A 14,213-nucleotide genomic window follows, 5' to 3' on the forward strand; every position below is an offset into this window, starting at 1 on the left:
GAGTTGGAGGTTGCTGTGAGCTGTGATACCATGGCACTCTACCCAGGGGGATAGCTTGAGGCTCTGTCTCAAAAAAAAAAAAGGAAGGAAGGAAGTTGTCAACTGTTTACTCCAGAGCTAATTGAGAAAAAGGTGTTCACTTCATGCGAAATCTCTAAAGAACACTCTCTGTTGGTCATTATTACTGAGACCATTGAACAATGATAAAAATTGAGTAATGGCCTAAATATGAATGAAGCAGTAAAATGCCCCATAAAAAATATGTATATTATGTTTGCCTGGATAGATTGTCCTATAACCTCAGGGCTTGTATATAAGAACAATGCTTTTAAGCAAAAGGGAGTTCACAATGCACTTTTTTTCATAGTATGAATTTATTCATATTTATCTCTGCTGCCAAAACATGAGGATCTTAGTAGGTCCTCATGTACTTAAACATAAAAAAAAATTCTTTTTGTTTAGATTAGGTAAAATAAAGAATTATATATATTTTTTTCAGAATATGTCCCTGGTTTGCTCCATGGAACACAATAAACTTTAGTCTAGAAGTATGCAACCTCTTATTTTAATCACATCTTGTTTAATTTTATTATATAGAACTTTCATGTTCAAGACTAAGAGTGACCAAAGCCAAGAAACTGAAGCCCACACTCGACAGGCTTCATGAGTAGAACAAAAATAATAGAAGTGATAGAGTATTTATTTACAAAGCATATCTTTAAGTTTTTCTTAAGGCATCTGTAGGCAATTCTTTTGTGAATTTGTTAAGTTTTGGGCTAAAAAATATGAAAAATACACAAAAGTGGAACAAAGAGACATTTAAAGCTTTAATTGTAACCTCTGGTTATTTTTAAACCTCTACTTTGAACCGCAACTCTGGGCATATCTCATTGTTTAGAATTTTAACATATGAAATACTAAAAATATTTTTAGTTATGCATTTTAACAAAATTTCAAGTGTAATATCTTTGAATATATTTTTCTTATCTAAATGGACATGTAGGAAACATGCTCTTATTCCTGTCATTTGGTTTTGAGAAAGTATCTGCTTCAAATACCCACTGATATTTGATTCTTTCATATTACTTTATTGTTGGCAACACAGTCATCCCTTGGTACCTATAGATTGGTTCCAGGACCGCTGGCATATTCCAAAGTCCATGGATGCTCAAATATTTGCATGTAAGCTATGCATCCCCTCCCATGTCCTTTAAATCATTGCTAGATTGCTTAGAATATCTAATACACTATAAATTTAAGGTAAGTAGTTGTTGTATGTTTTTATTTGTATTTCCTTTCATTATTGTATTCCTATTTTTATATTTTCCCTAATATTTCAGTGTAGAGTTGGCTGAGTCCATAATGCAGAGCCCATAGGTAAGGAAGGCCATCTGTAGTTTAAAGTCTAGCTTTCTAATTTCTAGTTAAATACACAAGTTGAAAATGAGATTTTTTAGCTAATAAGAAAGAAGAGATAAATACCATATGCCCTACAAAGACCCTAAGTGAATTGTTAAGTATATTTTTCCCCTTCATCCTTTCCAGTGAATAAAGACAAGTCTCTCTTCCATTCATAAATACACACACACACACACACACACACACACACGCACACACACATCTATATGTCTATTTATATCTATCTATCTATCTATCTATCTGTATTTGTGCTAAAGAAAGGTATTTACTGCTCCAAACTGCTTTGGCTCCTTAAATATCTTCTAATCCATGTATTTAGCTAATATTCACTGAGTTTCAACTATATTTTGAAACTATGTTCAACTGAGTCTTGAGGTTCAAAGATAGAAAAGTATAAAATAGAGACAAAGACCTGTCTTTAAAGAGCTTCAATGTGAAAGAGCTAGGAGATAAACCTATAAACAACATACAATTTAATATCAGAGTACCGACAACATAAAAGAAGATAAAGGGGTAGAACAATTGAGGTGGGGCCACTGTAGAGGTAGGATAGATGGAAACAGCAGGGGAAAGGGCAATCTGCTACATATGCTTTCTGTGGATATGCTTCATATTTATCTTTCTCCTCCACTGATAGTTTTGTCTTGCAGAGCTGGAATTGCCAATGCATGAATAAGGATACAATGATAGAACACCTCAAAGCCTTACCATTTGGCACTATAAGTTGATGATGGTTGATTTTGATTCTTCGAAGGAAAAAGTGCCCTTTCAGTGTGATATCCTCAACTCATGTTAAAAAGCATTGATCTAAGATCTCCAACACCCACTTACCAATAAATATACACTATAAATATATTTCAGTTTTTCAAGTCGGTTAAAAGACATTCTTCTTTTCTTAACAATTGAGATGCAAGGGAGGTGCCTGTGGCTCAGTGGGCAGGGCACCACCGGCCCCATATATGGAGGGTGGTGGTGGTGTGTTTGTACTTGGCCTCGGCCAGCTGAAACAGCAATGAGAATTATAACAAAAAATAGTTGGGTGTTGTGACGGGTGCCTGTAGTCCTAGCTACTCAGGAGTCTGATGCAAAAGATGGCTTAAGCCCAAGAGTTGGAGGTTGCTGTGAGCTGGAACACCGCAGCTCTCTATTGAGGGCAACAAAGTGAGATACTGTCTCAGAAAAAAAGAAAATAATTGAGATGCAAGAGAACCAGAAAAGAGAAAATTTCATTTAGGGCACTAATAATAGCACTTTAGATAAGTGTCATTTTAGTTCTTTGAAATAATTTTATGTTTTCCTCAATAACTATATATTTCCATGTAGATATTTTTATAAACCTAATTTACACAGTATATGATGTTTGGCTTATGATTATAGTTAAGAATTTTCTAAATACCCTTCCCAGTACATAGTTATTTCTTTTATTCATTTTAGTGCTTTTCAGAAATAATTTAAAAATAAGAAGCCTTGACATAGTGAGAGAAAACTAATTATTTTTCAAAGCATGGAGTTTGAATTTGAGTTGGAACAGAAATACTTAATGTTCTTTTCTGTTTCTACTGTTGTTTAGATATCACCCTGATTCAAAGCAGCTGAACATTGATACGAATGCAGAGAATTTCATCATCAGCTCATAATGGCTCCCAAGTAGTTCATTATTATGTAGTTAATATATCTGAGGTACATAATAACATAACATGTGGCTACTTAATATATACATTCCTTTTATTTTTAAATTATTATCATTATTGTTAATTATAAAATACTGCTTAGAAATACTACAAATGAAATGTCTTCCTTTTGAACATTTTTTTATATATTGAAAATTCAAATAATTTTAATGTAACTTCCTTTAGGTATAGTTGGCCAGCAGTCTTTTGTACCCTTGCCAACAAGCTTCAAAAATCCAGGTCACTTGCTAATAACTATTCACTTCTCAGGAGATTGGATTACTATGGACTAGTTTTCATAATGTCACAAATTCATCCTAGAAAAAATGCTACATAACTCATTGCTGAATATCACTATGGTCACCTTCGAAGCGTTCCCATTGGGAAGCTATGCACTAATGCTGGTGCCCAGTCTACCCTTCAAAAGCAATTTTGGAACTCCTTTTCTGAAATGTCCTCCAGAGCTATCATTATGTGGTACACAAAATCTCAAAACATTAATAATGACCCTCACTCAGCAAGATACCACCACATGTTGACATGAACACTCATGACATTGATATACCAAGGTTATGAAACCTTACCAAGTTGTTTGTACAGTGCTACCAACGTAAGTGCACAGTGGCAAGTTTGTGAACATAGTTGTCAAATCTCAAATGATGGCATTTCCTATAGACATTCCAGCAAAAGACTTCCAAAATTGCTTTGAAGTATGGGCAAGTCACTGGCGTTGGTGCATAGCTTCCCAAGGGAATACTTTGAAAGTGACAGTAGTGATTTTCAGTTATGAGGTGTGTAGCACTTTTTCCAGTGTGATTTCACAAACTTAATTGTCAGATTTCGTGTATGTGTAAAAGAACAAGATAAAAAGAAGATTCGTGTATAAGTTATTTCACAGTAATTTTTTTCAACATTGCCATCCTAATATATTTTATTCTTTCACTTTCAGAAGTGAATAGTTATTAGTATGTGACCAGGAACTTTTAATCTTATTGGTAAGGGTGCAAAGGACTGTTGGCCAACTATACCTAAAAGCAGGTACATTAAAGTTGTTTGAATTTTCCATAGATAAACATTTTCACATAACTTATGAAAATGTGCTGATACGTATGTATTTAGCAAAATATGTGTTTTAAAAAATAATTACTGTGGTAGATAAGGAAAAGTGTAAATATTTTGCACTAAGATATTACTGCTGAAAAATATCTAATCATGAAGGAGGCAAAAAAAAGAAAGAAAAACGAGACACAAAAAATTGTGCATCAGCTAGATTAAAAAATGCTTTAAAAAGAATGAGTTGACACCCTTTTGCCATCCATATCTGTTTTTTTCTAAATTTGTACATAACATATTGCATTAAATCCGCTCGAAAATTTTAGTTTCTCTTCATCACAACACAAATGAGCAAACGTAACAAACAAAACAAATAAGAGATTGCAACTGCAAGAAGAGATTTTAAACAACTGCTGAAGTTGGGTTAAACTGTCTCTTAAAAGTTGCAGTCCTGGGTATACTCCGTTAAGGAGATAGTTTCATGAACAGGACCCCATTTGTAATTAGATAAGGACAAATGACAGCGGCAGTGGAGTTAGTGGCTCCCATGGAATGACAGGTATTGACTGAACCCTGGGCTGTGTTTGAGATGGGGAGGGAGTCGATAAAAGCATCAGGGCTTGTTTGGAGTAACACTGCCAGCGATACTTTAATTTGCCGCCTGGAAAAGAGCCACAGACATGCTTCCCCCATGTTTAGTGTTGATGAGATCTAACACTTACATTTAATCTTCTGTTTACCACTGAAAACACTTGTAAGTGGTATATGGTACCACAAAGAGGGAATAGAACAGGGAGGCATGTTTTTTATGAACTTCATGCTGTAGCCCAAGTTGGGAAAAAAATTTTATCTCACTCACCAAACCAAGCATAGAAGGAGAACTTGAATAAATTAAAAAGACTAGATTTAGAACAGATTTGATAACTTGATTTTGAAGAAGAGGTAAAGAGGAGAATACGTTTCTAAAGTTTTTTCTGGAATTCTTTCTATGTTCTACATACCATTCCACGTAATGAAAGAAAATGAATTTAAAGGGAAATACGATGAGGTGATGAGGTCCATATTTAAAGATCCCATTTCATACTTTCATTTAAAGGCAAATGTATTCTTTTTAAATACATCCCAGATGTTTTTGAAATTTGTTCCATAAAAGCATATGTATCTATATATGCATTCTATATAAAATATTAATGTGTACTTTATATGTATTATAAAGTATATAATTTGGTATGTATTTTGGTATATATTTTGGCCCATTATATCCACCCATAAAAATATACACAAGCACCTAGACTTTGACTATAAGAGGACTGATTCAAGAGGAATGATTATTGAAAAAGAGTTACTTTTGGTCCATATTTTACTGAGCTACATCTACCTTGTTGGCAAAACTTAACAGATAGCATTATAAAGGGTACACGTACTTATTACTACAAATTCACATAATTTCCTAAATGTGACCTTCAATGTCTAATTAAATCCGGATAGCGGATGTGTTACTGAGTTCAATGTAAGCATTTCACATTGTATATCAAAGCAGTACACGGACCCCCATAAATGCATCAATGTACAACGTTATGAGTTAATAAAAAATAAAATAAGTAAGGATAGCATTTAAAAATACTAGCTTATTTAAATCTGGTTTCCATGACATAATCTTTTCTGCTTATTGTGACATGGAAAAGGCCTTCTAATTGGGCCAGGAAACTGCAAAGGCTTTTAGTTTTATAGTGAATCCGTAATAAACTCCTTTTAGGCTCAATTAAATGACCTAGTGAGATTATCCGACATGGTGTGGAGATAATGACTGTGCCAAGGATGAGATATTGCCTGGGCTTCCAGGGGAAACTCAGTGAGGAGATTTTTTTCCTTATTTCCATATATTTCCAAAGCCGTTTTTCTGGCTGGAGAATGCATTCACCAGTGGTAGAGAAGGGGGGCCTGGGATCTAGGTAGGACTTGCTGTGCCACAATAAAATTTTATTTCAGTATATAATTTTAAGCATGAGAAGTGAAAAACTACTAATAAGCGAAATATTTAGCTGATACTATCTTGTAGTTCCTAGGATCCCTAAGATGTCTAAAATGAATTCCATTTTCTAAAGTTTTTTGTAGAAATTAAAGAGAAAAGGGAGTATGACTTTACCAAATAACAGAATATATGTCAGACTAAAATGCATTATTAGAGATTGTAACTAAAAGGAAGGAGAATGCTCAAATATTGTGGTTTTTTGTAATAGTCGGAATATATTGATAATTTTGATTAGTATATGTAAGTTGTCCAATATTGAATTATACTGAAAATATTTTAAAATGCAGTCACATATAAGTTGCTTAATATGTTTTTGTGTCAAGCCCAATAAAGTTGATTAAACCAGGCATTGCTTAAGTAGGGGCAACGATGACCGTCTCTCTTATTCACACCATGATTGATTTTAGTTAGAATAACCTTGAGTATTTCATGTCGCTCAAAAAGCAGTGCAGTTTTAGCCCTATGCATCTGCTGGGTGAAAGTTGTTAGTCACTTTTTGATTTTTTGTAAATGATTACTTCATGTATATGGGTTTGTTTTATTTCTTTGACAAGATTTAATTATATTTGGTAGCTTTGGTAATGATCCTTAACAAGACTGATTGAGATTAAAGTACTATCTTATCTAGAAGTTTCCAACAGTTAGGACCAAATATATGGGTAATTCATATTACTGTCTTATAAAGCACTAGGAATTTATATTTATGGTGGTGGAAAAAGTCAAATAATTTAAAATTCATTCATGTGAAGAAATATTTGTAACCTGGTAGTGTACAGTGGGATCAGCACAGTAATAGAGCTATGTATAAGTTTGAATAGTTATTCTGAAGGAAGGAGTGATTAATTCTATCTGAGATAGGATAGGGATGGAATTGAATTCAAGCCCATTCTTTTGAATAATACATGAAAGAGAACCAGTCCATCTTCCTAAATTGAGTACTTTAGCCAAAGAGAGCTGCCAACTTATCGATCAGTGGATGAGAAGACAGAACTTAGACCCTTAGACTCAGGGCCCAAATGAATAGTGAGCTGACACAAGCAGGGCTCAGAGCCATTTGTCCCTTTATTGCTGAGATGAGTTGGCACTCAGAGCAATCCTTTCATAGAGTCGAGGGGGTCCCACAACTGAAGAAACTGTTTAGAATGGTGTATGTAAGGAATGTGCAGAGATTCAGGTCATGAGGTGATAAAGGACACAAGCCCAGATCTTCTGAATGCAAGAACTTTTTATAAAACACAAGTCACCAAATTTGTCTTTGAATGAAAATGTTAGTAAAGCATTCCTGAGTGTTCTATATCTTAGCAGATCAAATGAATAAGCCAAATGAAACTTGGAAAAGAAAAAAGCCCTTTACTTAATATTGTTCTCTGTCTCAAATCATCATAAACTACCCAATCAGAATTCAGACTGTTTCTGCAACTTCACATTCTGCATTATACCAACACCAGCTCCTGTTTTATTTTTACTAATATGTTAAGCTTTCTCAAAAATAAAATAAAAGCAAACAAACAAACAACAACAACAACAAAAAAACTGTGTTTATTCTAACCTCCAAAGCTGGAATGTTCTTCCCCTTATCTGCTTCTCTAATAAACTTTAAAAATTCCAGAACCAGAAGTCCTTCTTTTTCACTGTTCCCATAGAGATCACTTCTACTGGACATGTTTGGGGAGTATATACTATTTATTGGCTGAATTGTCTTCTCCCAAAATTCATCTGGTAAAGTGCCAACCTCCCATACTTCAGAGTGTAATAATATTTGGAGATAGGGTCTTTGAAGAGTTAATTAAGCTAAAATGAACTGATTAGGGTGGGCCTTACACTAAATATGACTGGTGCCCACATAAGAAGAGATCACAACACAAAGCACACATAGGAAGATCATATGAGGACACAGGGAGAAGATGGCCATCAAAGAGAGAGGTCTTAGAAGGATTCATTCCTGGTGACACCGTGATCTTGAACTTGAGCCTCCAGCATTGTGAGACAATGCATGTCTGTTGTCAGCCAACCAAAATTTCTGTTTGCAGCCCTTGCAAACTAATACAATAATGATGCAAGGTATTGTTTTAATATTTTGTCAGGTCAAACGTGTTGATATTTTGTGCCAAGTGGAGTTTCTTGGTTACCTCTTGAATGTTGTGCAGATCACTATTCACAGTGTAAAGACTCAAATCACTGTTCAATTAATAACTATTCTTGCTTTCAAGTGACATGCCACAATTCATAAAAGCTGCTTCTGCTATCACTGTCGATTTGTACAATGCTGTTTATCACATTTGAACTGTTGTTGATTTTCTGCTATCTTTAAACACCACCATATATTTCATAGTAAGGCGCATCTGAGTCTTAGTACTTTTCCCTCTGGCCCTTGAATCATTAGATCCCATAAATCAAAAACTGAACCTCCAGGACAAAAAAAAAGTATTTATAGACATGTTCTCTGAATGATTAGGAGCATGTTTATAATTGTTGTAATGAACGAAGGCTCTGGAGATTTCCTTACTGCTGGACAACGTAGCCTGAGTCTCCAGAGCAGATTTTCACTAATTACCAACTGTATGTGTTTTCTCCTTATAAATCTTTCATCACCTTTATTTTTAAATTTGGAGATTGAGGAAATATTGGTTCTTTCAGCCAGAAATGCAAAAATAGACATATAGCAACTCAATTACCAAAAGTTTTAAAGCAAGTGTGTGTGAGGCACTGTGGGAGATAGAAAGATGAATTAGGTACAGATTTTGCCACTAATAGAGGAAATATTATGTGGAGGAAAAGGACTTTGATAGAGTGGAAAAAATATATGTTCAAGAAGTACTGCAGAGAGAAAGACTTGTAATGACTGCTCATGGCTATAGAAACCAAAATGGTTTGTTAGCAATTGATAATAGCCTATCGAAAACATGGTGGTGTGGTATCATAGGTATGGACTGAAGAGGGCATTTCAAGCTGGTGGGACAATTAAGAAAATATATATGCTCCATTTGTCTTGATTGAAAGAAAATATCGAAATAAATTTGCTTCACGCTAGGTAGTCTTCCTACATTAGCTTTGAAATTATCTTAGAGAACCTAGAAATGCATCTAGCTTTGAGTGTGATTTTCACATGAAAATACTCTGTGTCTTTTACATATATAATAAGTTGGAGGGAAGAAAAGCTTGAAGACTATTTCAGAATCCATAATTAAGCAGAAAAAAACAGATAACACAGTGTTTATTTTTATATCCTCAGATTCTAGCATAATGTCTGGCACTTAATATCTTTTGGAACTTGTTGATGAATTAATTATAATCACAACTTAAAGTAACTAAGTGGCCACAGAAACATGCTTAGCGTATAATACGAAGAAGAGATATTTGAAAAAAATCCCCCCAAATTTGACAAGTCTTTGAGTTCAGGGGTGTCATAGATATAATTGTCACATATAACTTTCAGGCTTACAGCTGGGATGAGAAGAATGATGGTCCCATCAAAAGGAATGAGGGCAGGATTAAGTTTATCAGAAGAGACTGTGTTCATTCAGTGATCCCCACTGGAAAGGTATGACAGATATTTTAGATGCAGATGTAGGTAAAGTGCAAGAAGGTAGATTCCTAAAGGAGAGATTGTAGAGAGACACAGGGGATGCCGAAGGACAGGTTTTAAGGAAATGAATCTTATTGAAGGAGAAAATACATGGAACCATGGAAGGGGCCAGGGAGTAGTCAGACATGCAGAAGGTGAGGTGCATCGAAATGTCTGTAGTGGAGAGGTTAACGAGGCTCAGGGTAGACAATAATATTTAAAGCCATGGGGAGGTTGAAATGAAGTCAAGGGGAAAAGGCCCATACTTTTAAGCACCAAAAAGTTCACTGCTGCTATTATAAAAAACAGATTCCATAGACCCTTAGCTTTGACTCTAACTGGCAGGGACATAAAGAATAGATAAGTGATTATTAACAGATTGGGAGGGGATAGCGTGAAGGACTGTCATGGTGAGAAGAAGGGTCCTTTTGAATCAAGGGAGAAGATGAAGGTGAGAGTGCAAAATAGAAGTGATATCAGGAAGTGAACTAGTGAAGCCAGAACTCGAGTCAAATGAAGTGAGGGTATACAGAACACAGAGGGGAATCTCAAAGTTTTACAAAATGGGGATTTGGTTTTTTTTTTTTTTTTTCCTGTAATAACAGAATTGCTCTTTATGGTCATCTCGTTAAAACTGTTAACAATCCTTAAAGGAAGATATTACTGATCTCATTTTATAGACATTGAAGCTGAGAATTTGTGAGGTTTAGTTGTATAATTTAAATTGTGCAACTTTTATATGGTAGAATTCTATTCCTGACCCATCTGGCTTTAAAACCTGCAGCCTTTCTATTATTACCATGTTGTTTTGAAAGGCATTTCATTCTTGATACGTTAATTTTGCAATTAAAAAAATATTTAAACTTTCTTTTGGTTAGTCAATATTATTTAAGATTCAACTGACACATGGAATTGTTACTTTTACATGTATGGAAGGTTGTATGAACCATAGCAACAACAGCTGATTGTAAACTCTTACTGTTCAAAGGGCAGAAATTAAATGCTATTAATTTTCTGTAAACATTGTCACCAGTGAAATCATAGCTATTGTTTCTCTCACAAAATTCTCATTGAAGTAAATAAAAATTAAGACCACAATATGGCTGATCCTTCATTGTAAAAACAAAAATAAAAAGAGCAATAATTAGGATGATATAAACCATCTGCTTTAAAACATTTCTTCTATGGAGTATCTAGGGTAGAAAAAGCTAATATTATTATTTGATCTTGTGAGATAACTTGTGTATCTAAATTAGTTTGAAACTATGATCATTCAGCAAGTGCAAGCTAATTATTTCAGTTTAAAGTGAAATATGGGTAGGGTTGGTTTTACCATTCTTAGGCATCTGAACATTGTGATTGGTACACAGAAGACCCATTTATCTAAAACTCAAATTAGTTCAAGGACTATGGCTACAATATACAATAAAAATATTTCAAACCAGCAAAATAAAGTTCAAAAAAATTAGTATAAATTTCTTATGTTTATGATAATTGGTTTTTTATCTTTAAATTTGTTTTGACAATCAGATGAGTATAATGGCTTCTTGCACTTTTAGAGTCCTCAGAACAAGTAGTTTTGTTTTTTGGTTTTTGGCCAGGGCTGGGTTTGAACCTGCTACCTCCGGCATATGGGGCCAGTGCTCTACCATTTTGAACCACAGGTGCCGCCCAGAACAAGTAGTTTTTTTTTTTTAAAGATCCTAGGTAATCTCTTAGATTCTGTTTCTGCAGTTGGCATCTCTACAGTAAATTACAAAAAAAAGCAGCTGTGTAATTTTTTAAATTCCCAAAATATCAATCAAGAATTTAAAAAATTGTTTTATGTGCAAAATTAATTTATAAATTTATAGTTTTACGTTTGCATTGTTTTGCATCCTCAACCATTGAAATAAGTGCCAGACAATGACTTTCTTTCTCTTTTAAAACTAGTAAGGTAAGTCAGTAAGTCATAAGAAAAGTTAAATCTATTTACTCCAATCGAAATACAAGAATACTGACGATATGAAATGTATGCTATAGATAAAATCATTTCCAAACTTGGTATTACCATACAATAATCGAATAACATTTTCAAGCGTGGTAAATGAGTAATAGCATGATTTTTATGATGTATCCAGACAATCAAAGTTTATTACGTCTTGCTATCATCAGTTATCTCTGGGGTTATGTGGCTCTTCCTTTGAAAAGTGGGGAAATAAAAGAGAAAGATTTTTTTGAAATGAAATCCGTTTATTCACTGATATGTGATTTACTCTTTAGGGAAAGAAAACATATGGGAAAAATTAAGGTATATGATATTTTTTCCAACTGAAGGATTAAATATTATGAAAGAGAAGGACTGAGATTTGTCGAAACAGAGCTACCTTTACCCCAGAGAGTTATTAAAGTCTAGGTACACATTTCATATGCAAAATGACCTGTCAGGATTATGGGAAAAAAACTCTGACACCTGCTCCTCATCAGTGCCCTAGAAACAAAAGTGAAGAAATGGGTTTGGGGGCATGGGAGTGCATTGCTTACAGGGTTTGTCTGCAAACGCATGTGCGTTTATGTGGCATTTCATACTCATCTAGGAGCTTGGTGTAAGGCAGAAAAGTACCAGTAAAGTATAATGTGTGGTGGTAAAACAAAATGCACTGATTTTAGCATAAAACTGGCCCAAGCGTTTTATTATGTTGTAAGAGGATATTTTACTATACATCTGCCTAGCCTGTTTCATCTCTCTATTTTCATTTTACATTCATTAAACATTTCACGAAAATACTAGTTCTGAAATTATGAAAGTCAGCCACAGGAATAATGTAACTATTATGTGTTTAGGCCTATAGTCTTAGAGCCAAATAGCAAGCTAGAAAAAACAAAACAACAACCAAAAAAAAGAACAAGTATTTAAAACTTGAAGTCAGATGACTTGTATAATGTTGTGTGTGTCTGTGAGAGAGAGAGAGAAAGAGAGAGAGACTTAGCTTTTAGATACAAAATACAGAAATATTCCTGTGAAAATTAAGATATTCTAGCTGACTTGGAATACTTCTCACAGATTCTCACATTCATTTGACCTTCTAATGGAATTTCTGAGAATTTCGTGTTTCTGACATGACAAATTTTGTAAAGTTTTATTGGACTAATTTGGGGGAGTTGATATTAGGCACAATTGCAACTGGATATAATAGGGTTAAAATGTGGGACATATTGAAAATTATATGGAAACCAAAGAAGGTTTGCTGAGACAAACATTGAAGATAAGATTTGTAACAAACTCTCTTCAAAGTGACCGTGGAACGGTGATAAATGATATTTACCTCATGTGTCATGATAACTGTTTTTTAAAGAAGATATCTGTGCCCTCTTTTATCAGGGGTATGGGAAAATGCATCGCTTACAAGCACTCAATCACAGTGACACAAAGAAATAGCAAGCCTTGAACATGTCAAAACAGTGCCTGTGCAATCTATTTCTGTTTCTTGAATACTGAGCTTATTCTCAATATTGAATCCCCAAAATGAGTGGTCTTTAAAACATGATGTTTATTTTTGGTGAGATTTTTATAAGACATTTCAGCAAGCGTGTGAGTATAGTATCTAACAGTTTAACAAAATATGTCTTACCATTAAAAACTGTTTAGACAGGACAGTGATATCTGCAGATGTATCTCTCTTTGAAGCTGCAAATGTTGATTGAATGCTTTCTACAGGTCAGAGGCTCTAGGAACTTGTAACAAACACAGGCTGGCACTATATTATTCCCATTTTGCAGATTAGAAAACTAAGACATAAAGGGATTAGGTGGTAACTTCGAGGTTGCCTAGATGCAGTTATATTTTAAATAGGATTTGGCAAGTTATTTGAGTTTTCTGCTATGAAAATCATCTTAGGTTACTGGTGTTAGCGGCCTAGTTCATGTGGTTCATAAAGTATACACTTTATAGTTTCATGAAAAAGAGGGGGTGCTTTGACTTGATTTGGCATTTGATTTGTAATGACATAGCTGTGTTTCTGTAGTCATGAAATATTTTTTCTGTGGAAAAACCGACCCATTTGTTCTGAGGAATGCATAAACTTTTTGCAAAGAAGATCTATATCCCCATTAAACATGAATTATATTCTAAACATTTTATGAAAAACTAGTGTCCAAATAAGATGGGATAATAAACTTACTGGAAAATTCCAGTTGTGCTAGAACATACTTCGTGTTCCGTAGTCTTCTGCAACTTTTTTCAGAGTGGCACTATCTGTTTGCAAAATGGTAAACATGAATTCTGACCTCTACTCTTAATTGCCCCAGCAGATGTTTCTCAAAATAAAAGATACTGTTTCTGAGGGCTCTATAAACAAATCTTGACCTGGAGGCCTCCTTTAGCATTCCTCCCAGTTTATCAGATATACATGAACTCTATTTGCTTTTCAGACAAAACCTATCTACTGTAACTTCATTTTAGGGAAAACAGTAAAACCCAGGATTGTATTCTAAT

General features: G+C 34.3%; 1 protein-coding gene and 1 long non-coding RNA gene across 12 annotated transcripts in view; both read left to right on the forward strand.

The window, feature by feature from the left end:
- Positions 1 to 2,295, forward strand: part of LOC111723215 — a 6,116-nt gene extending 3,821 nt beyond the window's left edge. Inside the window, exon 3 of the long non-coding RNA XR_002771801.1 lies at positions 2,057 to 2,295. This is a non-coding gene — a long non-coding RNA (uncharacterized LOC111723215). The remainder of the gene's footprint in view (positions 1 to 2,056) is intronic.
- The window catches only part of ROBO2 (roundabout guidance receptor 2), a 595,724-nt gene that overhangs the window by 143,754 nt on the left and 437,757 nt on the right, over positions 1 to 14,213 (forward strand). The window lies entirely within an intron of this gene.

The sequence above is a fragment of the Otolemur garnettii genome, unplaced genomic scaffold, assembly GCF_000181295.1.
Source record: "Otolemur garnettii isolate 467f Iridium unplaced genomic scaffold, OtoGar3 scaffold00009, whole genome shotgun sequence".
NCBI lineage: Eukaryota > Metazoa > Chordata > Mammalia > Primates > Galagidae > Otolemur > Otolemur garnettii.